A 26,887-nucleotide genomic window follows, 5' to 3' on the forward strand; every position below is an offset into this window, starting at 1 on the left:
TCACAGAAAAGAAACCAGCCTTTCCAACACCAGGATAGGTGGTATGGCACCACAAACATGGAGGGTTGTTTCTCTGTTTCAGTAGCAAAATTTTGTAGTGTCTGTTGAGTTTTATACAGAACATGGAATGATGCTGTGGATACTGAGTAAGGAGGAGGAATTGTCCAGGGTGGAGGCTCCAAGTTTCTATGGGCACATGCAACTAAGCAACTTTGTAATATACCCTATATTGTGCCCCTCTGTTCCAAAGTTGTGCCCCCCCTTAACTAAACATACACATTTTCCCTTTAACCAACTCTGTGTATGCCACAGAACTTTACAGTGGATGTTTGCTTTTTCCAGAATCAGTGGAGCAGCACCAATTGAAGGACGTAAACTTTCCTCTTTAAATTCTGTTTAGTTTAGCATTAATTAAAGAGAACCTGACAGCTGACACATGCTGCTCAATCCGTCTGCAGCATGTATCAGGCACTGGCTGCATGAACTCAGCCAGGTATGTATGACTCTGAAACTCAGCATTTCAGAAAAAAACATACTTTTAGAGCTGATAGTGACAGAGCCGCATTGTAGACTAGTCGAACTTCTCCCCGCCCACTGACCTGGATTGACAGGTCTCTGCCTATGTGCGTATAGAGGCAGAGACCTGTCAACCCAGGGAAGTGGGTGTGGAAAAGCTCCTGGAGACCCACCGGTCTGACTAGCCTAAAGTGCAGCTCGGTCCCCGGCGGCACCTAAATTATGTCTTTCTCTGAAATACCACACTGTGTCAGAATCAAACATACTTGACTGAGTTTATAAAGCCAGTGCCTGATACATGATGTCCGTGGATTTGGCAGCATACGGTATATCAGCTGTCCTGATCTCTTTAAGTAATTGCTTTAGATGTCAATGCGTTAAATGTTCTCATCTAAAATGTTAGTTAGGGATGTGACTAATTTACTATTCACACATATTTACACTCTAATGAAAGACAATATTTTTACCATCCTGAAGACCACCATAGATGTATATAGTGAGCATCACTGTTTTTAATTGTATACCCCAAGTATGTATACAGCAAGTCATATTAGTCTCAAAGGTGAGTGGCTACAGATTCAATTCTCAGATGGAAAACCTAAACATATTGCAACAACATATGGCTATACATTTTATTTCAATATTATTAAAGCCTACTGACATCTGTTTTCCCCAATGCAAACTGTTAAAGAAATGATTAATGCATATACCGGTGCTTTGTTTTTTATGTTTTTATGCCTATTTTATTTATTAAAATCCATTTTTAAATACTCTATTTCAGCATTCAAGGTTAAAGAGGTTGTACCACAACTAATATATTGATGACCTATCATCAATATGAGATCGGAGGACTTCTCACACCCGGCATCCCCTACACCACCAGCTGATATCTGCTCCGTGAGCAGTCGGATGTAGACATTGCATGGAGTGGAACACTGCAATTCCATCCATTGTTCAGTGGCTGCTTCCAAGTTCTGCAGTTTATCCTCTATTCATGAGAACGAGAAATAAATTGCAGTCTCGGTCAGTCTATTGATTTCAATGGGAAACATGTAATGCTTCCCAATATCCATGGTGAGACTGCAAGGGAAATGAACACTTGCTGCTGCCTTTCTCTGCTGTTTACAGCAGCACAACACCCTGTAATTTCACCACTGGATCCTTCTAACAAAAGAAGTTTACATAAATGGATAACCCATTTAAAGTGTGACTAAATTTTGAAAATTCTAAAATAACGAATTGATGTAATGTAGCCTTTCCAATACATTCTTGATTGTGGGGGTACTGGTGTCGAGACTCCCACTGAGCACGAAACCACTGGACAGATGTGCTCAGCTCGGGTATATGGAGCCATTGACTTTATATTAGGAATGTACACTGGAAAAGAGTTAAAAATAAAACATTCAGTCATTATTCATGTTGCCTTTACAAAGTCTTAAAATACATTTCCAGGGTTTATTTCTCCCCTTGCAGTAGTTTAGAACTTCAGTTATTTTCCATAATGTAAGATAAAGTGTTGAGTAATTATCCAGTCTCTAAAGCGATAAGATTTTATTAGTTTTCAAGGTGATAACGTTTTAAATACTTCTGAGGATAGGAGTAATTAAATTTAGCAAATCACGCTCATCTGACATGCATTTTTTACTGAGGCATAAACCGCATTGTTTTAGCAGCAGGCTGCGAGGCTGAGTTAGAACATAAAGGGACCGCTTGCTGCTTTCATTTTAGCAATGCAATCCACCCTGTTGTGTATAGTTACTTTATGTAAACCAGTATAGTTATATTTTTAGAAGCAATGATCTATGGGGAAAATTAGAAAGGCTTTTTACACATTGAAATTGCAGTCTTTCAAACTTAGTTTCCAGAAAGGCACATTATGAATGTCTGCTTTACAAAATAATTAGAACTTCATGCATGAAAACAAGTTCCTGACAAACATGTCATCCAGTAGGAAGATTTGAGAATTTGTTAATCAGCAATCAACAGAGGTTCTGTAAAATGCATATGTATGATTTGTATCTGATGTAATGTGGTGTAAGTAAATTTGTAGCATTTCATTGCATTTACCAGGAAAATGCCATTGAAGTAATTTATATGATTTTTTTATTAAAAAAAAAAGCAAAATGTTCCAAAAATCATACTTATTAGTCTTTATTAGTGATGAGCGAACGTGTTCGCCACTGCTCGGTACTCGCCCGAGCATCACTGTGCTCGACGAGCTCAGCGACTATTTCCGAGTTGCTCGGGTGGGAACTCGGGTCCCCTCCCTGCATGTTTTGCGCTCTTTAGAGAGCCAATGAACATGCAGGGATTGCCTGCCATGCACTGTAATGCCATAGCCATGTTGGTTGAGGGCATTACAGTGATTGGCTGGCCGCACAGCATCATCAGGTCTATATAAGACCTGGCGCCGCCATGCTCGTCTACCCCGGAATCAGGCAGAGGAGGGAGAACTGCTGTTGCATCAGGGAGAGAGTTGCTTGTTTATAGTTAGTATAGGTATTTCACAACATATATATATATATATATGTATATATATATATATATATGAACTAACAGTCCTTCTGAGGACTAGTCCAGCTGCATATATTCAGTGGTGATAGCAGGAGTTAGGCAGGCAGGCAAGCAGGCAGGGTATGTGGCAGACTGCAGTACATGATACAGCACAAGAGGGTCCATTAAACGTCCTGTTAGTATAGGTATTCCACAACATATATATATATATATACAGTATATATATATATACAGTATATATATATCCATCTGAATTAACAGTGCTTCTGAGGGCTAATCCAGCTGCATATAATCAGTGGTAGGAAGGCAGGCAGTGTATGTGGCAGACTGCAGTGTATGTGATGCGCCCCCTGGGCCGTGGGGATACCCGGAGCCGGGCCTTGTAGATGCTGGGGGTTGTAGTCACCGTGGCGGCGACCCGGTCCGTGACCCAGGGCAGTCAAACCAGGGTAGACTATGTGTCTCAGTTATAGATAGTCCGACTATGCCACCTGTGGATTGTGGTCATTGGCAACCGCCGCTGCGGGGCAGTCCGCTGAAGCTGGTGGTGTGCGCAGCAGGGTGATGTAACTCCCCACAGGTGGAGTGCAGCTTCAGGGCAGCATGTAAGGATGATGGTGGTGATAGTGCCTGGATCAGTAATAATGACACGGAGTCTTTGCAGTGCAGTCCTGGGGTCTTTACTGGTGACTAGTATATAGGCCCCGACGGGAGTACTTGCTAGGGATGAGGGCCTGGGCAGTCTGGGAGCAATCCTAGAAGTCTCTTGGCCAGGTGGAGTTGTAGGCCTGCCGTTCTGACTGTACTCTTTCGGCTATCTCGCTTATAGTCGTGTTGTAGCCCATGTCCCTGAGTGTAACGTGCTGCTCACCCGTATGGCTGGCGACTCGGATCCCTTGTATTCCTCGCTCCTCTGTGGCGGTACTGGTCCTTTCGTGTGGCTGAGCCTCCGGGCTTCTGGGGGCCAGGAGACCTACAATCTCCTGCCTTGCGGTTTCTGCTGCTGGGCTTGAAGGGTCCCACAGCCTTGGACTCCGGTGTCCGGTCCTCTGTATGTACACTGGCCAGGATGAGCTCTGCACAGCTCCAGTCCCTGGCTTCTTGCTCCTTAGTGTCCTGCTTGACTCCTGACACTGTCTAGACTCTGGCTAGACTCAGACTTGACTGGCTAACCCCGCCTCCAGATCCAGTTATATAGGGCAGGATCCCCCCCTTTTCTAGTCTGGAGCAGGAGATGTTGCATGTAGTGTGTTCCCTGACCAGGAAACTCCTGTTTTGCTCCCAGACATGGTATTACTACCACTGAGGCAACTAGACTCCCTGGGGTGCCATATTCCCCCCTAGTAAATTTCAGTACTCCGGGACTGAACATATTTTGCAAAAATATAACAGATAACAATACATTAACATATTTACAATCATTATAGTCTCTATAGGTCACGGTATCATCCGCAACCAGGTGTACATTTCACCAAAGATGTAGTTTGAGGGACCTGTCCCAAACCCTCCACGGAGGCCCTGGGGTGGCTACAGGGCATTGATGATCCGGTGTTGGACCACGTCTTCAGCCACCTCCACGGGTTTTTGTTCTGTGGTCTGGCACAAAAGGGGCACTTCCCAGGTGCAACTATTTACAAGCAAAGTTTTTGGTTATCCATTGTTCATAACCTAAAAAGTCTCTGAAACCTGTCGGGTAACTGGAAAAGCAGGTTAAATGCACACATAAAACATTTCAACATTACAGTTATACATTACACTTAAATTCTCCAACGAGCAGGAATTTGACCTCTGGTGCTTCTGGTAGACCTGCGTAACACACTGTCTGTCTGTGTTCTGCTCTGGTCCCCTTTCCCTACCCCTGGTGTAGTGGGCACTGTGTGATCTGCACTACTAGTATTTTGAGATGTCACTGGTAGGTTGGGCAGCTTCCTACGGATCCTTACCGTGGGTACGACAGGCTCGCTACTAGCAGAGGGTAGATTCTCCTGGTCTGCTGATGAGGAATCTTCTGTCTCCGGGGCCAATGGTTCTTCCAACTCTACTGGGACTTCTACAGCTTCTTGAGGGTCTGGTTGGAGAAATGTAAGGACTGGCACAACTATTGCATTATTTACTTGTGTCCATGACCGGGGAAATTCTCCGAGTACTGTGCTGACCATTTCTTCCACTTCCTCTGCGGGTTGAGGGATATCTTGGCCTTCTTCAGCATGCTGTAGCTGCTCGGGACATTTCTTCAGGTGGTCTCTGGAAACCGTTGCTGTTGTCTCACCTCCGTCCTTACTTATGAGGCACACCTTGGTATTATCATGACTTGATGGTAGAATGGTGTACGGCTCTTTTTCCCACTGGTCATCCAACTTGTGGAGTCGCCTCTTCCTCTTTAGGACTTGCTCTGCAGGTGACAAGGGGGCAGCAGGTGCATGTTGATTGTAAGTCCTCTATTGCCTTTCTCTTGCTTGGGACAGACTTCTTTAAACACTTTCCTGTACCTTACGGTATTGCTGTTGCCGCTCGGTGTCCCAATCCGCATCCGGTGAGGCGTCCTCTGGCATCAGAACTCCCATATCCAAGTCGATGGGCAGCTTACCAGGTCTCGCTCTCATCAGGTATGCTGGCGTGCAGTTGGTGGAATTCACTGGGATATGATTGTAGAGGTCCACCAGGTCTGGCAACTTTTCTGGCCACAGACTGCGTTCCTCCAGGGTCAATGTCTTCAGTAGGTCTATCACCACCTGGTTCATCTTTTCACACATCCCGTTGGTCTGGGGGTGATAAGGCAATGTCCTGATCTTCTTGCAGCCATACAGGTTGCAGAACTCCTAGAATACTTCTGCCTCGAAGGCCGGACCTTGGTCAGTTAGCACGCATTCTGGGTAACCATGCGGGTGGCAGAAGTGCTGCAGGAAAGCTCTGGCTGCTGTCTGAGCCATTTGGTCCTTGACTGGCACTACTACCAGGAACCTGGAGTAGTGGTCTACGATGGTGAGAGTGTAGACATAGTCTGACCTGCTCGGCGACAGCTTCACATGGTCCAGGGCTACCAGTTCGAGCGGCTGCTTGGTGATGATGGGCTGCAGGGGAGCCCTCTGGCTGGCATGGTCTTTCCTTCTCAGATTGCACGGTCTGCAGTCTCGACACCACCTCTCCATTGTTCCTCTCATGCCAACCCAATAGAACCGTTCACGCAGCAGGACTTCCAGCTTTTTCCATCCAAAGTGCCCTGCTTCATCGTGGTATGCTTCCAAGACCATAGATGTGTCCCGCCTCGGGACCACCACCTGCCAGACCAGCTCGTGCGTCCGGGAGAAGACGGTTCTTCGACACAGCTTCCCTGCATTGATGAACAGCTTACTCTTCTCTTTTCACAGCTGTTTGGCCTCCTCTGGAGCATCTGGGTCAGGGTATGAGTCGGCTCGTGTCAGCAACTCTTTGACTATGTGGATGGCCGGGTCACTGTCTTGTGTTTCTGTCCAGCCGTGGTGGGGCAAGGGATTGAACGTGGCCTCTTTGGTGGCAGAATACCTGTCTTTCACACAGTGGCAAGCAGGGATTTCTATCTCTTCCAGTTCTTCCGGGTCTTCTCCCCCATCTGGCAAGTTAGGCATCCTGGACAGTGCATCTGCGTTGGCATTCTTGGCGCCCAGGCCGGTACTTGATGGTGAACTCATAATTGGAGAGTCGGGCCATCCATCTCTGCTCCAGGGCACCAAGTTTCACAGTGTCCAGGTGTGTCAGTGGGTTGTTGTCTGTGAATACAGTGAACTTGGAAGAGGCGAGGTAATGTTTAAAGCGTTCTGTCACTGACCATACCACTGCGAGGAACTCTAGCTTGAAGGAGCTGTAATTTTCAGGGTTCCTTGCTGTGGGCCAGAGCTTCCTGCTGGCATAAGTGATTACCCATTCTCTGCCCTGCTGGATCTGGGACAGCACTGCTCCCAGTCCCACGTTGCTTGTGTCCGTGTGGAGGATGAAGGGCTGGCCATAATCAGGGTAAGCCAGGATCTCGTCCCCCATGAGGGCCATTTTCAGCTGGTGGAAGGGCTCATATTCCAGCTTGTCCCATTTGAATGGCGGCTTCTGGTTTTTGGCCTTTCTGGACTGGCCTATCAGGAGGTCCTGCATGGGTGCCGCCATCTTGGTGAAGCCTGGAATAAATCTTCGGTAGTAGCCTACCAACCCGAGGAACTGCCGCACTTCCTTTACGGTGGAGGGTCTTGGCCAGTCCTTGATTACTGTGATTTTATCGGGGTCTGGAGCTACACCGTCAGCACTCACCACGTGCCCCAGGTACTGTACCTTGGGCTTCAGCAGATGACATTTTGAGGGCTTCACCTTTAGACCAAAGCCAGCCAGGGCGTCAAACACTTCCGCCAGGTGCTTCAGATGGTCCTCATACGTCTGGGAGTATACAATGACGTCATCCAGGTACAGCAGGACTGTCTCGAAATTCTTATGTCCCAGACAGCACTCCATCAACCGTTGGAAGGTTCCTGGGGCATTGCAGAGCCCGAATGGCATGCAGTTGAATTCGCTGAGGGCCATCGGGGTGGTGAATGCTGTCTTTTCCTTATCCGCCTCTTCTACAGGAACCTGCCAGTACCCACTAGTAAGATCCAAAGTAGAGAAATAGTTAGCAGACTTTAATGCAGCCAGTGATTCCTCTATCCTGGGTAGCGAGTATGCATCTTTGTGTGTTATGCGGTTGATTTTCCTGTAGTCTACACACATTCTCATAGTGCCATCCTTTTTCTTTACAAGAACTAATGGAGCTGCCCAGGGGCTACAACTGTCTCTTATTACCCCAGCCTCCTTCATTTCTCGCAACATCCCTTTGGCATTTTGGTAGTGTGCAGGGGGTACAGGCCGATACCTTTCTTTAATGGGTGGATGGTCTCCCGTGGGGATATGGTGTTGAACCCCTTTTACCTGCCCGAAGTCAAGTGTATGTTTACTGAATACCCTTTCGTATTCCTGTACCACCCAGTACACTCCTTGTTTTTGGTGTGGAGGGGTGGAGTCAGTGCCCACATGCAGCTTCTGACACCAGTCCTCCATTTGTCCCTTGAAGCCGTTATCCTCCGCCTGTTGGGATGGAGGCAAGGGTTCCACTGCCTTTATAGAATTCTGGTTGACAGTGAACAGTTTGGCTAGGGTGGCATACCGGGGCAAATGGACTTCTCTCTCCCCAATGTTTAGGATGTGGACGGGTACCCTCCCATGGCGGACATCAACCACCCCTCGGGCTGTCAAAATGGTGAGCCTACTTTCAGAGTAGACGGGCTCTACCAAGGCCTTGTAGTCTCTACCCCTTAGACCAATAGCTGCCCGTCACCATATCATCATTTCACTTTTTGGGGGCATGGCGATTGGGAATGGGTCGCTTATCCTAACACTACCAATTTCACCACCAGACAGTACTACCTGTTGTCTTTTCATAAGGGCTCGGATCTCCCTCTGTAGAACCCGCTGCTGGCTGGAACTGGCGGTTTCCGCAACCTGCTGTAACAAGACAATTATTTCTGCAAGACAATTTTCAATGACATTAGTGCCTAAAGTTATCATGGGATGACTTTCTCGGCGATCAATGTCGACAATAATCAGTCCTTGTGCTGGCAGTTCGACTTTGCCAACCTTTATGGTCACTTCTTTGAACCCCACCTGAGGTACGGGCTGACCACTGCTGGCATAAATGCTCAAATGTTCATCTGGACGGTGGGTGATGTCTGAGTCAGTCCAGTACCGTTTGAAAAGAATGTAGGGGATGGTGGTCACCTGGGATCCAGTGTCCAGCAACGCGCTCATTGGAAAGCCATCCAGCACGACGTCCTGTCGTCCTCCCACATATTTGTCTCGCCAACTTGATGGACCTGGTGGTCTTATGCCTGGGGGTTGGCCCTCTGCCCCAGGTTTTGCTCGTTTAAATGACAGTACCTTGCATAATGTCCTGGCTGGTTGCAGCGGCGGCAGATGGGTTGTCCGTCCTGGTCGTAGCGGTCGCTGTTCCTCCCTCTGGATGGTGGAATCCTCTTCTGACGGCGCCACGGGACGTCCTTCGGACTGGAAGCCAGCTGGATCTTTCCCTTGGGATACACCTGCAAGGACTGTACAGTTTTGGTTAGCGCAGCTACACTTTTGGTTAACTATTGGACCTGATGGTGCAGGTCTGTAGACGGGGCATTGTCTAGAGTCTGTGCATCAGCTCCTACAGGCTCTGGGGAAAAGGGTGCCACCTCCTGGTGGTAGGTGATAGCTGGGAGCCGGTGAGCTGTAGCGCCTCCTGGTGCTGGTTCTCGTAGCACCCGGATGGCCCTGTCCTTAAACTGAGCAAAGTCTAAGTCAGGGTTTTGCAGAGCCATTATACGCAGCTGGGTTCGGTGGGCGCTGGACAGTAAACCCTCAATAAATTGCTCAGTTAATAGTCTGTTTTCATCACGCACACTGTCAGGGTCTACCTGTTTGATGGCCCTCAGCACCTCCTGCAGGTTTAAAGCATAGTCCCGTACACTGTCCTGTGCCCGTTGTTTGCACCCATAAAACTTCATTTTTATCTCTGCGGTGGTGCGGGTGTCAAAAGTGTCCTTTAGGCGGGCCAGTATCTCCTTTACAGTCCCTTTTTCTCTTGCTGACCATGATTTTACCTCTCTCTGGGCTGCACCAATCAACTGGCCTATAAGGATGCTCACTTTCTGCTCCTCCTACAGGGGATATACCTTAAACAGGCTGCTTAGTCTCTCTTTGAAGTCACTCAGGGTGTGCGACTCTCCTGAGTACTGGGGCAGCCACACCGCTCACGGGATATAGGGCATTGTGAATGGCATCACTGCGGCAGCGGCCGCACTGGCGGTGGAAGTTCCCTCCATATCCGGCGTCTTCCTCCTCCCTAGTGAACCGTGGCCTACCTTCCTTCGCTTTTCCTCCATAGGCTGCAGTTCTGCAGGAGATGGTCTCCTTGTAGGACCTGGCGTCGCACGCGTCTGACGTCAGCGCTCCTTCCAGGACCTGGCGTTGCATCAGCGTGCGGGGCTTTAGACTTCGCGCGTTTCCAGCGGTTCCGTCCCTCTTCTTCCCGCGCGGCGACCCGAAAATGGCGGACGATGGAGGGAAAACGGCAGCAGACGGCGGGAAAACTTCACCACGGTATGCGACACAGTCTGTGAAGGCGCGCAGTACCCGGTGGTAGCGGGCACGTAATCCTGCCGACTACGCCAAAGTTGACGCGCCCCCTGGGCCGTGGGGATACCCGGAGCCGGGCCTTGTAGATGCTGGGGGTTGTAGTCACCGTGGCGGCGACCCGGTCCGTGACCAAGGGCGGTCAAACCAGGGTAGTCTATGTGTCTCAGTTATAGATAGTCCGACTACGCCACCTGTGGATTGCGGTCATTGGTAACTGCTGCTGCGGGGCAGTCCGCTGAAGCTGGTGGTGTGCGCAGCAGGGTGATGTAACTCCCCATATGTGGAGTGTAGCTTCAGGGCAGCGCGTAAGGATGATGGTGGTGATAGTGCCTGGATCAGTAATAATGACACGGAGTCTTGGCAGTGCAGTCCTGGGGTCTTTACTGGTGACAAGTATATAGGCCCCGACGGGAGTACTTGCTAGGGATGAGGGCCTGGGCAGTCTGGGAGCAATCCTAGAAGTCTCTTGGCCAGGTGGAGTTGTAGGCCTGCCGTTCTGACTGTACTCTTTTGGCTATCTCGCTTATAGTCATGTTGTTGCCCATGTCCCTGAGTGTAACGTGCTGCTCACCCGTATGGCTGGCGACTCGGATCCCTTGTATTCCTCGCTCCTCTGTGGCGGTACTGGTCCTTTCGTGTGGCTGAGCCTCCGGGCTTCTGGGGGCCAGGAGACCTACATTCTCCTGCCTTGCGGTTTCTGCTGCTGGGCTTGAAAGGTCCCACAGCCTCGGACTCCGGTGTCCGGTCCTCTGTATGTATACTGGCCAGGACGAGCTCTGCACAGCACCAGTCCCTGGCTTCTTGCTCCTTAGTGTCCTGCTTGACTCCTGACACTGTCTAGACTCTGGCTAGACTTAGACTTGACTGGCTAACCCTGCCTCCAGATCCAGTTATATAGGGCAGGATCCTCCCCTTTTCTGGTCTGGAGCAGGAGATGTTGCATGTAGTGTGTTCCCAGACCAGGAAACTCCTGTTTTGCAACCAGACATGGTATTACTACCACTGTGGCAACCAGACCCCCTGGGGTGCCACATATGATACAGCACAAGAGGGTCCATTGAACGTGCTGTCTGCTGCTGCTGTAATAATTACAGATATTTCTAGACATAGCCCGAGATATCAGGGGCCAGGGCATTTTTTTATCTTAATCCAGGTTATTTGCTTAAAAAGCAATCCAGAGTACACATTTTTCTACTCCATTTGCTTGTTCTCACTGCAGAATACAGCCAGATCTGTTCCATATTTCAGCGATAAAAATCCAGAAATTTGAATTGAGAGTGGAAAATATTGGCCTCCTTTTTCCATTCTGTTGCAGTGTGTCGGTGAAGCTATTCACACTAGGTCTCTGTGTAGAATAACATTAGTAAATTACAGGCCTCCTATTTAAAAAAGTGTTTCTCTGTCAAAACATATGACCTATAAGACTGTTCAAAAATCATACATTTCTTCCATTTTCATTCCATTGCAGTGTGTCAGTGAAGCTATTCACACTGGTGTCTGTGTAGAATAATATTAGTAAATTACAGGTCTGCTATTTAAAACTGTTGTTCTCTGTCAGACATATCACCTATAAGACTGTTCAAAAATCATACATTTCTTCCATTTTCATTGCGTTGCAGTATGTTGGTGAAGCTATTCACACTAGGTCTCTGTGTAGAATAATATTAGTAAATTACAGGCCTGCTATTTAAAATAGTGGTTCTCAGTCAGATGTATCACATAAACTGCATTCCAAAACCAGCCATTTCTCGTGAACGTGGAAAATATTGTCCTCTATTTAAAATGGGCAAGGTGCGTGGCAAGGGACAGGGAAGTGGATGTGATGGTGATGGTGAATGCAGAGGCCGAGGACGTGGCCGTGGGCAAAGTGAAATTGTGCCACAACAAGCACCCACATCCTGTCGCTCGACCTTCCTGTCTCAATTACTAGGGGACCCTAGAACACCACTATTGAACACAGAGCAGTGTCAAAAGGTTATTGGTTGAATAGCAGTAGCAGATAATGCTTCCAGTCCCTTTGCCACCACCACCTCCACCCTGTCGTCCACACTGTCAAGTCTCAGTAGCCATGAGCCTGGACCGCATATTCCTCACTCTGATTCTCCTTCCTCCCACCATGCCGAGTGCCTGGTGACAACTGATCCCACACTTGGACACTCAAAAGATCTGTTCACTTTTCCATTTGTAGATTCGGGCCTCTCGCCCGGCCAGCTTCAAGTGAGTCAAGAGGAGAACGCATGTAGCGATGCCCAAATATTTGAGCAGTCGCGGTCTCACGAAGGTGACAGTGGTAAAGTGCAATTACTGTCGCAAGAGGTGGATGATGATGATGAGATACAATTGCCAGAAAGTCAGGAGGAGGACCAAGGTGTAGAAGTGGAAGACGAGGTGGTGGATGATATAGTAACTGATCCAACCAGGCAGGGGGACATACAGAGCAAGGACAGCAGCACACAGGGGGAGGGAGGCATAGCACCACAACATTCAGGAAGCAGCAGTGTAGTGGGCGCAGACACAAGGCAGGAAAGTGTTCCTCGTAACGCCAACACGAGGGAAGTTGCCAGTACAACTGTTAGGTCTTCCCGAGTCTGGTTATTTATTAAAGACTGCAGATAACCCCAAAAAGGCCATTTGCACCCCCTACCAGGCCAGCATCAGCAGGGTTAGCAAAACTAGCCTGACCACCACCAGCATGATCAGGCACATGGCAGCAAAGCACCCGACTAAGTGGGCCGAACCCCAGGGTCCAGCAGCAGTGTCTGTTGACACCACTGCTTCTTACGCTGTTGGGCGTGCGCGCCAATCCCCTGTCCATAGCGCATGCGAAGATGCCTCCCGCCCTGCACCTGTCTTTGCACTCTCTCAAGTAACACCTTCAGCAAGCACGTCCATGTCCTTGTCCCAGCGCAGCGGTCAGTTGTCCCTATGCCAGTCCTTGGAACGCAAGCACAAATACGCAGCCAACGCGTGTAGCCAATGTTGTGGGACCCACGCTTGTGGAAGGAGGAGACGAGACAGTGAGAAATAGTTGTGGCAGGCAGAGATGCCGTCCCCCTTACCGCCGCGGTCCTGGTCCGGAGTCTTCCAGCCTCCCTGCTGCTGCTGCTGGTGCACGCAGCTTCCCGGGCACTGTGCTTAGGGCGCGGGCACTCCCTCCCTCTTTAGGAGCTGCGCGCTCCGTCCTAAAATTCCCCGGCCGATGGCCGGAGGACTTTCCCTGTTTAAAGCACCTCCTCCAATATGGAGCAGCCCGTGCAAGTTTGTTGCTCTTTGTTCTTACTGGTGCTTCAGCCCTCAAGTCCCTCTGCAAGTCAGTCCTGTCCGCCAGTCTGTTGTCCTTCAGTCCAGCCCGCCAGTCTGACTACAATCCAGCCCGACAGTCTGTCTACAGTCCAGTCCACCAGTCTTTCTATGGGCTCTGCCCGCCTGCTTACCTGGAAGCACCTGTCTGTTACCTGCCGTGCCCACCAGCCTGATTATCTGGAAGCACCTGTCTGATACCTGCCGTGTCCACCAGCCTGCTTACCTGGAAGCACCTGCCAGTTTCCCGTTGTGCCCGCCAGCCTGCCTACCCGGAGCAGCCGTCTGGCTATCAGCTGAATCAGCCTGCTTATACTTGTACCGGTCTGTTCCTGCTATCTGACCTGTGGTAGTCACCTGCTCTCATACGAGGTCTGTCCCAGAGTGGCACCTGGTATCCCTGCTCGGTCCCTCCCTGGTTCACGGAGTTGACTGAGCCGCCATGCGACCTTGGTCAAGCAGAGTAGGTACTTAGTCACGCCCCCTGGTCCCTCCTTGCACCGCAGCACAGAGGTTCCACCACCTAGACCCGTAACAGTTTGCACAGGCCATAGAACCCGGTGGCCCCCAGGCTCCTTTGCTCTCTGACCTGTACCAGGATGTCTCACGTCAGTGATCCGAACAGGAGACTATCCTGACCTATCTGTGGAATGTCCATTCCCGCCTGGACACGCTGTCCACCCCGTCTGTGTAAGTCTCTAGCCGAGCGGCACCCGCTCCGGCAGCACCTCAGCCTACTAGCGCTATAGCATCTGGCTCTGGACCCCGGCTCTCTGCGCCTCCACGTTTTGGCGGTGACCCCGTCTTATGTCGGGGCTTCCTAAATCAGTGCACGCTGCACTTTGAACTCCTGGCACATCAGTTCCCCTCTGACCGGGCCAAGGTGGCGTTCATCATTTCTCACCTCACCGGGGAGGCATTGGCATGGCTAAACCCTCTGTGGGAGAGAGGGGATCCCCTGGTGTCCGATCTTCCGGCTTTCCTCACTGCCTTCCGAAAGGTCTTCGATGAGCCCGGACGAAAATCTTCTACTGCCTCGTCACTTCTCCATCTCCGCCAAGGGAGTCTCACCGTGGGCCAGTACACCATACATTTTCGAACCCTCGCATCTGAGATTGCTTGGAACAACAAGGCCATTGTTTCCACCTTCTGGGAGGGTCTTTCCGGATGGAACAAGGATAAGCTAGCAGGTTGTGACATCCCTACCACCCTGGACGACCAGGTGTCATTAGCTACCCGGATTGACATCCGTTTTCTGGAACGTGCTAAGGAGACTACCCGGGAGAGAAGATTTCCGCGTCTCGCTCCTGTATTCCAGAAGCCTGCCTCTCAACCAGAATTTCCCCGGGCATGTTCGCCTGAGCCCATGCAAATTGACCAAACCAAGATGGTCAAGTCTCGCCAGGAGATGCGCCGAGCTGAGGGGAGTTGCTTCTACTGTGGCAGTAAAAAGCATCTGATCCAATCCTGCCCGGTGAGCCGGGAAACTCCAGTGTCTAGGACCGCTGGGAGAGGTCGTAATAGGCAAGAGTAAATCCTCTCCGTCCTTGACCCTATCTGTTTCCATTTCCAGTGGTGAGACCCGCTTCTGCAAGACCGCCCACCTGGATTCCGGAGCCTCTGGGAATCTCATTTCACAGGCTGTAGTGGAGCGGTATCAGATTCCTACCATACGTCTGTCTGAACCATTGGCAGTCGCTTCCGTGGATGAGAGACTTTTTCCGGAGACCATCTTGCTCGTCACTGAGCCTTTAAATCTTCAGGTGGGAATGCTGCACTTGGAGAGGATCTCCTTTCATGTGCTGTCCGGTCTCTCTCACTCCCTCTTGCTTGGTCTAACCTGGTTACAGAGACATGACCCCGTCCTGAATTGGCGATCTAGTGAGGTGCTCCGTTGGGGGCAGGGTTGCCATGAGTCCTGTCTGGTTCCGGTTCGTGCAGCTCAACCCCCGTCTACTCCGGCTAATCTACCTGGTCTGCCGGCACCCTTCTGGTCCTATGCGGACGTCTTCGACAAGAAGGAGGCTGATACACTATGACTATCGCGTGATGCCCTTTGGTCTCTGTATGCCCCAGCCGTCTTCCAGGAGCTGTTTAACGACATCTTCCGTGATCCCCTGTATTCTTGCATGGTGGTGTACCTGGACAATATCTTGGTCTTCTCTCCGGACCTGCCCACACACCAGAGGGATGTTCATCAGATTCTGCTAAGCCTCCGGCAGAATTGCCTATATGCAAAATTTGAGAAATGCCTCTTTGAGCAGACTTCCTTTCCGTTCCTGGGATATATTATCTCCGAGACTGGACTACGGATGGATCCCGAGAAGGTTTCTGACGTCTTAAAGTGGCCCCGACCGGAGGGGTTGATGATGATTCAGCGATTCCTGGGCTTTGCAAATTATTACCTCCTCTTCATCCCTCATTTCTCCTCCCGGACCGCTCCCATCTCCGCGCTCACCCCTAAGGGAGCAAATCCCAGGGAATGGACTTCCGAAGCAGAGGAGGCCTTCGTCTCCCTTAAACAAGCTTTCTCCTCTGCCCCTGTGCTGCACTGGATTACAACAAGCAGTTCTTCCTGGAGGTTGATGCTTCCTCCTCCGGAGCCGGAGGGGTGCTCACCCAGAAATCTCCGTCCAGGAGAATGGTAACCTGCGGCTTCTTTTCCAAGCTCTTCTCCTCGTCCGAGTGCAACTACTCCATAAGAGATCATGAGCTGCTAGCCATGAAATTGGCACTGGAGGAGTGGCACTACCTGCTGGAGGGGGCTCTGCACCTGGTGGTCATCTACACTGACCCCAAAAACCTGGCCTATTTACAAAACGCCCAAAGACTCAATCCGCGTCAGGCCCGGTGGTCTCTGTTCTTTGCCCGATTCTGCTTTACTCTACACTACCACCCTGCGGACAAGAACATTAAAGCCGACGCTCTATCCCACTCATTCCTGTCTTCCAACCAAGACGAGGAGCCTCTGCATATCATCGACCCGTCCAAAGTAATGACAGTGGCTTCGTTTGACCTGTCTCTTCTTCCGCCCAGTAAGACCTTTGTAGGGGTTCCAGATCATAAGAAGGTTCTTCTCTAGGGCCATTCATTCAAACTAGCTGGCCATGCTGGCCAGAGGAAGACCTTCCTGCTCATCGCCCGGCATTACTGGTGGCCTTCCCTACACAAGGATGTTGCGGATTTTGTCATGGCTTGTTCCTCCTGTGCCCGTAACAAGGTGCCCAGGCATTTTCCAGCTGGCCATCTCCTTTCTCTTCCCGTACCTTCCACTCCGTGGCAACACATTGCTATGGACTTTATTACAGATCTCCCTGTTTCTGCCGATTGTACTGTCATCTGGGTGGTCGCTGACCGCTTTTCTAAAATGGCCCACTTCATCCCGCTGCCTGGTCTCCTGTCTGCATCTGAGCTGGCTAAGGACTTCATCCATCACATCTTTCATCTCCACGGCCTACCCCTCCACATTGTGTCTGATCGCGGGGTCCAGTTCACTTCGCGATTCTGGAGAGCTACGTGCAAGCTGCTGGATATCTCCTTGGATTTCTCCTCTGCTTATCATCCTCAGTCCAATGGTCAAGTGGAACGTATTAACCAGGTCCTTACCAGCTTCCTTCGGCACTTCTTCAACGCTCACCATAACGATTGAGTTGAGCTCCTACCCTGGGCCGAGTTCTCCTATAACAACCATGAGAGCGAGTCTTCTTCCAAATCCCCGTTCTTTGTGGTCTTTGGTCAACACCCCCGGATCCTGTTTCCCGTCTCCTCTTCAATGGACAATCTTGCCGTGGAGTCTCTGGTCAGCAAATTTTCTGCTATTTGGGAAAACACTAGATCCGCACTTCTTCAGTCCTCCGAGCGGATGAAGAAACATGCTGATAAGAGACGTCTGGATCCGCCTCAATTCCGTCCGGGAGACAAGGTCTGGCTCTCCTCCAAATATGTTTGTCTCAAAATACCATCGTATAAGTTGGGTCCGCAGTTCATTGGCCCGTTCGAGGTTCTGAACCAAATCAACCCCGTGGCTTACAAGCTAAAACTCCCGGCCACCTTACGGATTCCTAACTCCTTCCACGTATCTCTCCTCAAACCAGTTGTTCTTAATTCTTTTTCTGATGATGCAGCTACCACCCCAGCTCCGGTATCCGCTGAGGACGTCTATGAGGTAGAGAACATTTTGGCCACCAAAAGGGTAAGAGGAAAAACCTTTTTTCTGGTGGATTGGAAGGGGTTTGGCCCTGAGGAGAAGTCTTGGGAACCCAGGGAGAACGTCCATGCTCCTCTTCTTCTTAAAGAATTTCTTGCAAGCCTAAAAAAGAGGGGGCGTAAAGGGGGGGGTACTGAACCATCGGTGTATCTGCCTCCTGTCAGGCAGAGACGCCGTCCCCCTTACCGCCGCGGTCTTGGTCCGGCATCTTCCAGCCTCCCTGCTGCTGCAGCTTCCCGGGCACGGTGCTTAGGACTCGCGCGCTCCCTCCCTCTTAAAGGGGCCTCGCGCGCCATTCTAAAAGTCCCCGGCCAATGGCCTGAGGGCTTTCCCTATTTAAAGCACCTCCTCCATTATGGAGGTGCCCGTGCAAGGTTGTTGCTATGTGTTCTTACTGTTGTTTCAGCCCTTAGGTCCCTCTGCAAGTCAGTCCTGTCCTCCAGCCTGTTCTTCAGTCCAGCCCGCCACTTGGACTACAATCCAGCCCGACAGTCTGTCTACAGTCCAGTCCACCAGTCTGTCTATGGGCTCTGTCCGCCTGCTTACCTGGAAGCACCTGTCTGTTACCTGCCGTGTCCGCCAGCCTGCTTACCTGGAAGCACTTGCCAGCTTCCCGTTGTGCCCACCAGCCTGCCTACCGGGAGCACCCGTCTGGCTATCAGCTGAATCAGCCTGCTTATCAGCTGTACCAGTCTGTTCCTGCCATCTGACCCGTGGGAGTCACCTGCTCTCATACAAGGTCGGTCCCAGAGTGGCACCTGGTCCCTCTGCTCAGTCCCTCCCTGGTTCACGGAGTCAACTGAGCCACCGAGCGACCTTGGTCAGGCCGAGTAGGTACTTAGTCACGCCCCTCTGGTCCCTCCTTGCACCGCAGCACAGACGTTCCACCACCCGGACCCGTAACACTTTCTAGTAAGTACACTGGGGAGGGCATGGTTAATGTTGTGGGACTCGTGCTTGTGGAAGGTAAAAATGACACCAGGAGAAATAGTGGCGGATGGGGACCGACTATGGACACCCGGCCGCCACCGCCATGAGGTTGTGGATAACTTCCACCTCCACGAGCCTAAAAGGCCACATTTCAAGTGCAAGCAGCTGCCCAGAAATCTGACAGTTTATTATTGCGGCCTGTGGGTGGGTGGCTGGCTGCATACTTGGGCTTGAATTCCAAGGAATGGGGTAGGGTCAACTGAACGCTGAGCTGGGACAAGGACGTGGACAGTGATTGTTGCAAGTTTGCAATGACAGGTGCATGGTGGGAGGCATCTTCGCATGCGCCAAGGATCACTTATGATGTGCACACTTTTAGGAAGTGACCTGGGAATCAGAGATGCTTCCAGCCAGGGGTCTTCGCCATGCTGTTCCCATGTCTTTTCAGCACTGTATGCCTGTGTCTGATGATGTGTCACACACCACTTGGCCAGATAAGGTTGTAAAATGTTAAAATTACATTTCCCTTCCCAGGCCCTGGCTTTTCCATCAGGAGAGTTGTGATAGGCACAAACTTTGAAGCTGCTATGGGGCCCTCAGAATCAAATCCTCTGGTGGGCCCAATGTTTTTCAGTCTGACACTGCTTCTTAGTGAGAGTTATATTTCACCACAGCCATATTCTTTAGCTTGGTGAAAGGACTGGCATAGAGGGAAACCGTATCTACTCTGGGTGTCATTTTTCCCAGGAAGTCCTCTAATGCAGCTTGTTGCAAAAGCAATGGCAGCCCGTCCAACATCAACTCGCACTTGTCGGTGGTGCTTCGACACACAAACATCTTTCTTTGCGCCTTTAATTTCATGACTACAGAGTTGGGCAGTGGCCTGATCTGCAATGCGGTTTGAGCAATAACATGCATAAGCACGTCCAATCCACATTAAAAAAGCAGCCATATGGTGTCCGGAAACCTTCCCACACATTTTTCTTAGCCAGGACTGCTTCTCGGCAGGGTTGGACGGGCCCACCAGAGAACCGGAGACTCATCCAGTGGACCCTGGCTTCTCCTTCAGGAGAGTTCATAGTGCCAAGGTGAGGCCATGATGATGATAGAGGCCACCATTTGCTTAGTTTTCTGTTACTTGGAATGCAAGCGCAAGTATGCAGCCAGCCACCCACCCACAGGCCGCAATAGTAAACTGACAGATTTCTGGGCAGCTGCATGCACTTGAAATGTGGCCTTTTAGGCTCGTGGAGGTGGAAGCTGTCCACAACCTCATGGCGGCGGCGACCGGGTGTCCACACTCGGTCCCCAGCTGCCACTATTTCTCACGGTATCGTCTCTGCCTTTTACAAGCATGGGTCCCTGAACATTACTGCTGGTACTTTTCTGTAGGAATCTGCTTGCCTCCTACCAACCTAGAATATTTCCAGTAAATGATGGTACGACGCCATGGTATTAGCACTGCCCCCAGTACCAGTAGCGAAGCCATCCCCAATTTCCTTCTCAGGAATTTTATTTGGTAGACTGAGTGGCTTCCAAAATACATTAGTTTCTTACAAAGGAGCTGAAGATAGAGGGCAGTAGGTGCAAGTTTCTTCAGCCTGTTAGCTATCAGAGAGTGAATGGCAGCACATTGGCTCAGTGGTTAGCTCTGAAGCCTTGCAGCGCTGGGATCCTGGGTTAAAATCCCAAGGACAACATCTGCAAGGATTTTCTATGTTCTCCCCGTGTTTGCGTGGGTTTCCACCTCAGTAAAAAGCAGCCATAGAGTGTCCGGGAACCTTCCCACACACTTTTCTTAGATAGGACTGCTTCTTGGCAGGGTTGGATGGTCCCACCATAGAATCCTCTAGTGGGCCCTGGCTTCTCCATCAGGAGAGTATATGATAGCGCAAACTTTGCAGCTGATATGGGGTTCTTGAGCGGGGGAGAAAGGTGAGCCCTCAGAATCAAATCCTCTGGTGGGCCCAATGTTTTTCAGTCTGAAACTGCTTCTCAGTGAGAGTTGTATTTCATCACAGCCATATTCTTTAGCTTGGTGAAAGGACTGGCATAGAGGGAAACCGTATCTACTCCGGCTGTCATTTCTCCGTCACCAGGTTCCGCCCATTGTCACACACGACCATACCTGGCTGTATGTTCAGTGTTGAGAGACACAGATCAGGCTGCTGTGTTACAGCTTTCAACAACTCTGCAGCAGTGGGCGGTTTGTCAACTAAGCATTGAGCATGTTATCTTCAGCACAGCCTGTTGCCGCTTGACCAAGGCAGTGCTTTCAGCTTGTGACTGATGTGGTAATTTCGGAGATGGAGGCCAAACTGGAGGAGGACTCGCAGGAGCTGAACAATGTAATTACATTGCGGTTACATTGGCAAGTCTGGTTTTTATACTAAAGAAAGATCCTACTGTGTTTTTCTTTATTTATTTATTTATTTTTACGATATTTTTTAAGACAATCGCATTCACCCAGAAATGTCATTTTAACATTTTACAACCTTATCTGGCCATGTGGTGTGTGACACATTATCAGACACATCCTGTTTCATTTATGATGGAGGGACACAAAGCCTATTTTAATAGGGCCATCAGGCGGCCCTTACTATTCTAAAACGGCCAGCAGTTAGCCCTCGCTATTGTTAGAGAGCCATCAGCTGGCTATACTTTGTTGTTCCCATTATTAATGAGTGGGTCTCCTATACTGTTATTGCGTATGCAGTGACTGCAAGAGCTGCCAAAAATATGGACGCAACCCAATGCCCCTTTGAAGAGACATAGAGGAGGGTCTCAGTAAAAAAAATGTTCCCATTATAATGAAGCGGGTCTCCTATAGTAGTAATGCCCATGCTGTGACTGCAAGGGCTGTCAAAATTTGGGAAAAACCCCACTAACAATTTAAAGACACATAGACCTGGGCCACAGTAACGAGTACGACATGTTCCCATTAGAAAGAAGAGGTTCTGCTATTCAGTTATAGGGTATGCAGTGAGTGCAACGGCTGACAAAATTTAGGAAAAACCCTACTAACAATTTATAGACACATAGAGCTGGGCCACAGTAACGACATGTTCCCATGAGAAAGGAGAGGATCTGCTATACAGTTATAGGGCATGCAGTAGTGTTGAGCGAACATGCTCGACACTGCTCGGTACTCGCCCGAGCATCACGCTACTCGGGATGTTCGGCGGGCACCGAGCATTTCCGGGTTACTCGGGCGGGAGCTCGGGTCTCCGCCCTGCATGTTTGGCGCTCTTTACAGAGCCAATGAACATGCAGGGATTGCCAGCCAGTCACTGTAATGCCGCAGCCATGTTGTTTGTGGGCATTACAGTGATTGGCTGGCCGCACAGCGTCACCTCGAGTATTTAAAACCGGGCGCCGCCATCTTGGACACAGTCGCTCCGGATCAGACAGTGTAGGGACAGCGCTGCTGATTTAGGGAGAGATATATCCTGCAAAATAGTTAGTGTAGGGTCTGTAAAGGCTGCCAGATCAAACAAACAGTCCTTCTCAGGACTAATATCCATCCCAAGTATATCAGGCAGGCAGGCAGGCTGTATAGGAGACGCATTGGTTATACCAGCAAACGCTGCATTACAGTCCTGTGTGCTGCTCCTGTTGCTGAAATTGCTGGACTTAGCTCCAGGTCCCGGGGGCCAGGAAAAATCCCTTTTTTTTTATCTAAATCCTCTTTTTTTTTTCCTCCTTCACAATGTACAAATACCCATCTTATTAACCTTTTGGTGCCCCCCTCCCCCCCAAAAAAAAGTGTGCCTCTGATTTTTCAGACACAAATATATCTGTTGAAAATAGTCTGGTGTAGGCCAGAGAAATAGAAGTGTGGTTTTGCAGTTCTATGGGCCATTTGTATCTAAAAAGAACAGTTTGAGTGTGTCGCTCACTGTTCAGCCGCAAATATATATATATTTTAAAAAGCCTGGTATACACCAGTAAATTATTACTGTGGTTTTGATGTTCCACGGTAAAACATCTCTATTATCCTGTTTTTGGCATTTTTTGCTGTATAAAAATAACAAGTGTCTCCCTGATTTTTCAGACACAAATATATCTGTTGAAAATAGTCTGGTGTAGGCCAGAGAGACAGAAGTGTGCTTTTGCTGTTCCACGGTAAAAAATCTCTATTATCTTGCTTTTTGCATTTTTTGCTGTAAAAAAAAAAAATAGTGTATCCCTGATTTTTCAGACACAAATATATCTGTTGAAAATAGTCTGGTGTAGGCCCGAGAAATACAAGTGTGGTTTTGCAGTTCCACGGTACAAACCTCTGTATTATCCACTTTTGGGCCATTTGTATCTGAAAAAAACAGTTTGAGTGTGTCGCTCACTGTTCAGCCGCAAATATATATATATTTTAAAAAGCCTGGTATACACCAGTAAATTATTACTGTGGTTTTGATGTTCCACGGTAAAACATCTCTATTATCCTGTTTTTGGCATTTTTTACTGTATAAAAATAATAATAGTGTCTCCCTGATTTTTCAGACACAAATATATCTGTTGAAAATAGTCTGGTGTAGGCCAGAGAGACAGAAGTGTCGCTCACTGTTCAGCTGCAAATATATATATATTTTAAAAAGCCTGGTATACACCAGTAAATTATAACTGTGGTTTTGCTGTTTCACGGTAAAAAATCTCTATTATTCAGGTTTTGGTAGTTTTTTCCGTAAAGAAAAACAGTAGTGTCTCCTGACTGTTGTGACACAAAAATATATCTGTTGAAAATAGTCTTGTGTAGGCCCGACATCCCAGTGTGGTTTCGCAGTTCCACGGGTCAAATCGCTGTACTATCCAGTTTTGGGCCTTTGATATCTAAAAAAAAAGCAGTTTGAGTGTGTCGCTCACTGTTCAGCCGCAAATATCTCTATTTAAAAAAGTGTGGTATACCCCAGTAAACAATAACTGTGGTTTTCCTCTTCCACGGTTCTAATCTACTCTTTATTACCCTTTTTCCATTGATAGTGCAAGTGTAAGCTATTTTACTTCATTTACAATGGGCAAGGCGCGTGGCAAGGGACGTGGAAGTGGACGTTCTGGTGATGGTTCGTGCAGAGGACGGGGCCGTGGCCAAGGTGAAAATGTGCCACAACCAACAGCCACATCTTCTCGCTCCCACTTCTTGATAAAATTACTAGGGAAGCACAGAACAACACCAGTATTGAGAACTGATCAGTGTGAACAGGTTATTAATTGGATAGCAGACAATACTTCCAGTTACCTGAGCACCACCACCTCCGGTCTGTCTTCCACACGGTCAACTCTTAGTAGCCGTGAGTCTCGACCGCATACTCCTCCTCACCCTGATGCTCCTTCCTCCCACCATGCCGAGTGTCGTCAGACAGCAAGTGATCCCACACTTGGACACTCTGAAGAGCTGTTCACTGGTCCATTTCCATATTTGGGCCCCTCGCCTGATACGCTTGAAGTGGTGGAAGAGGAGATCCCATGTTGCGATGCCCAAATATTTGAACAGCCACGGCCACAGGAAGTCGACGTTGGCAATCTGTCACAAGAGGTGGACGATGACGAGACACAATTGCCAGGAAGTGAGGAGGAGGATCGTGGTGCGCAAGTGGAAGAGGAGGAGGTGGTGGATGATCAAGTAACTGACCCAACGTGGAAGGAGGACATGCAGAGTGAGGCCAGCAGCACACAGGGGGAGGGAGGCAGAGTACCCCAACAGGCAGGAAGAAGCAGTGTGGTGGCCGCAGACAGAAGGCAGGCAACCGTTCCCCGTAACACCAACACGAGGGACTTTGCCAGTACAAGCGGTAGGTCTTCCAGAGTCTGGAATTTTTTTAAAGACTCTGCTGATAACCCCAAAAAGGCCATATGTTCCACCTGCCATGCCAGCATCAGCAGGGGTGACAAAACTACCAGCATGACCACCACCAGCATGATCAGGCACATGGCAGCAAAGCACCCGACTTTGTGGGGCGAAACCCAGGGTCCACGACCAGTGTCAGCGGGTGTCACCACTGCTTCTTCCACTGTTGTGCGTGCAATAGAACCCCGTGTTGTGTGTGCAAGGCAATCCCCTGTCCATACTGCATGTAAAGATGCCCCCTCCTCTCAGTCTTCACTTGTTATGGCAGTTTCTCAAGAAACAGCATCAACGTCCACGTCCACGTCCCACCGCAGCGTTCAATTGTCCATATCCCAGACCTTTGAACGAAAGCGGAAATTCGCAGCTAACGCCCCACAGGCCACAGTCCTAAATTCGCACATTTCACGACTGCTTGCATTGGAAATGCTGCCTTTTAGGCTGGTGGAGACGGAATCCTTCCGCAATCTTAGGGCGGTGGCCGTCCCTCGGTACTCGGTCCCCAGCCGACACTGTTTTGCCCGGTGTGCCATCCCCGCACTACACAAGCACGTGTCCCAAAGCATCTGCCGTGCCCTCAACAACGCAGTTACTGGGAGAGTCCACCTGACAACGGACACGTGGACAAGTGCTTGTGGCGAGGGACGGTACATCTCTCTGACGGCACACTGGGTAAACATAGTGGAAGCCGGGACCCAGTCGGACCTTGGGACGGAACACATCCTCCCCACACTGAGGATTGCGGGCCCTATGTCAGTCAGAGTTGCCCCCACAGTGTACAGCTCCTGCGCATCATCCTCCTCCTCCTTCTCCTCATGTTCAGCCTCCATCTCAGATATCACCACATCAGTTACAAGCTGGAAGCATTGCAGTACTGCCTCCGCCAAGCGGCAACAGGCTTTGCTGAAACTCATAAGCTTAGGTGATAAACCTCACACTGCGTGTGAGTTGTGGACAGCTGTGAAAGAGGAGGCAAATCTGTGGCTGAGACCGCTGAACCTACATCCCGGCATGGTCGTGTGTGACAATGGCCGTAATCTGGTGGCGGCTCTGAGGCGAGGTGAGATCACACACGTACCATGCCTGGCTCATGTGCTTAACCTCATGGTTCAGCGGTTTCTTAAATCGTACCCCGAGTTGCCAGATCTGCTCGTGAAAGTACGCCGCCTGTCAGCTCATTTTCGCAAATCGGCTACAGCTTCCGCCGCCCTTGCTGTGTTGCAGCAGCGTTTGCAGCTTCCGGCACACCGACTGGTGTGTGATGTCCCCACATGTTGGAACTCTACCCTCCACATGTTGCAAAGGATTTGTGAGCAGAAGAGAGCAGTTGTGGAGTACCAGCTGCAACAAGGCCGTCGATATTCAGGTCAGACTCCACACATAAGACCTCAGGAGTGGACCTGGATGTCTGACATATGTACCATCCTGACAAACTTTGAGGAGGCCACCAAGATGGTGAGTGGCGATGACGCCATCATTAGTGTCAGCATCCCACTTGTCTGTCTTTTGCAACGCTCTCTGCAGAGAATTAAAGAGGAGGCATTGCAGCCAGAGTATGATAAGATGGATCAAGAAGCCGTAGCGGGCGATTACACACAGCCCAGCCTCATCTCATCCCAATGTGCATTGGGGGACAATGAGCGAGGCTTCCTTGTTTCGGCTGTTTAATCTTCTTCTCCTTATCCTCAGCCTCCACCACCACTATACCACCAGGGTGCCAGCATTGCAAGTTCCTCCGTCCTTATTTTTGGCAGCTTTTGCTTGCAAGGCATAAGCAAATACTATGGGACACCCACTCCCCAATAATGGGACTTATGTTTGTAATATGCTGTACTGCATGGCTCTTGTAAGGGGCATTGCAAGTTGCTCCGTCCTAATTTTTGGCAGCTTTTGCTTGGAAAGCTTAAGCAAATACCATGGGACACCCACTCCCCAATAATGGGACTTCTGTTTGTAATATGCTGTAATGCATGGCTCTTGTAAGGGGCATTGCAAGTTGCTCCGTCCTAATTTTTGGCAGCTTTTGCTGGGAAAGCATAAGCAAATACTATGGGACACCCACTCCCCAATAATGGGACTTATGTTTGTAATATGCTGTACTGCATGGCTCTTGTAAGGGGCATTGCAAGTTGCTCCGTCCTAATTTTTGGCAGCTTTTGCTTGGAAAGCATAATCAAATACTATGGGACACCCACTCCCCAATAATGGGACTTATGTTTGTAATATGCTGTACTGCATGGCTCTTGTAAGGGGCATTGCAAGTTGCTCCGTCCTAATTTTTGGCAGCTTTTGCTGGGAAAGCATAAGCAAATACTATGGGACACCCACTCCCCAATAATGGGACTTATGTTTGTAATATGCTGTACTGCATGTGACGCGCCCCCTGGGCCATGTGTACACGTGTGTGG

Source organism: Phyllobates terribilis, unplaced genomic scaffold (genome assembly GCF_046119375.1).
Source record: "Phyllobates terribilis strain yellow unplaced genomic scaffold, ASM4611937v1 Scaffold_3__8_contigs__length_932513732, whole genome shotgun sequence".
In the NCBI taxonomy this organism is placed as follows: Eukaryota; Metazoa; Chordata; class Amphibia; order Anura; family Dendrobatidae; genus Phyllobates; species Phyllobates terribilis.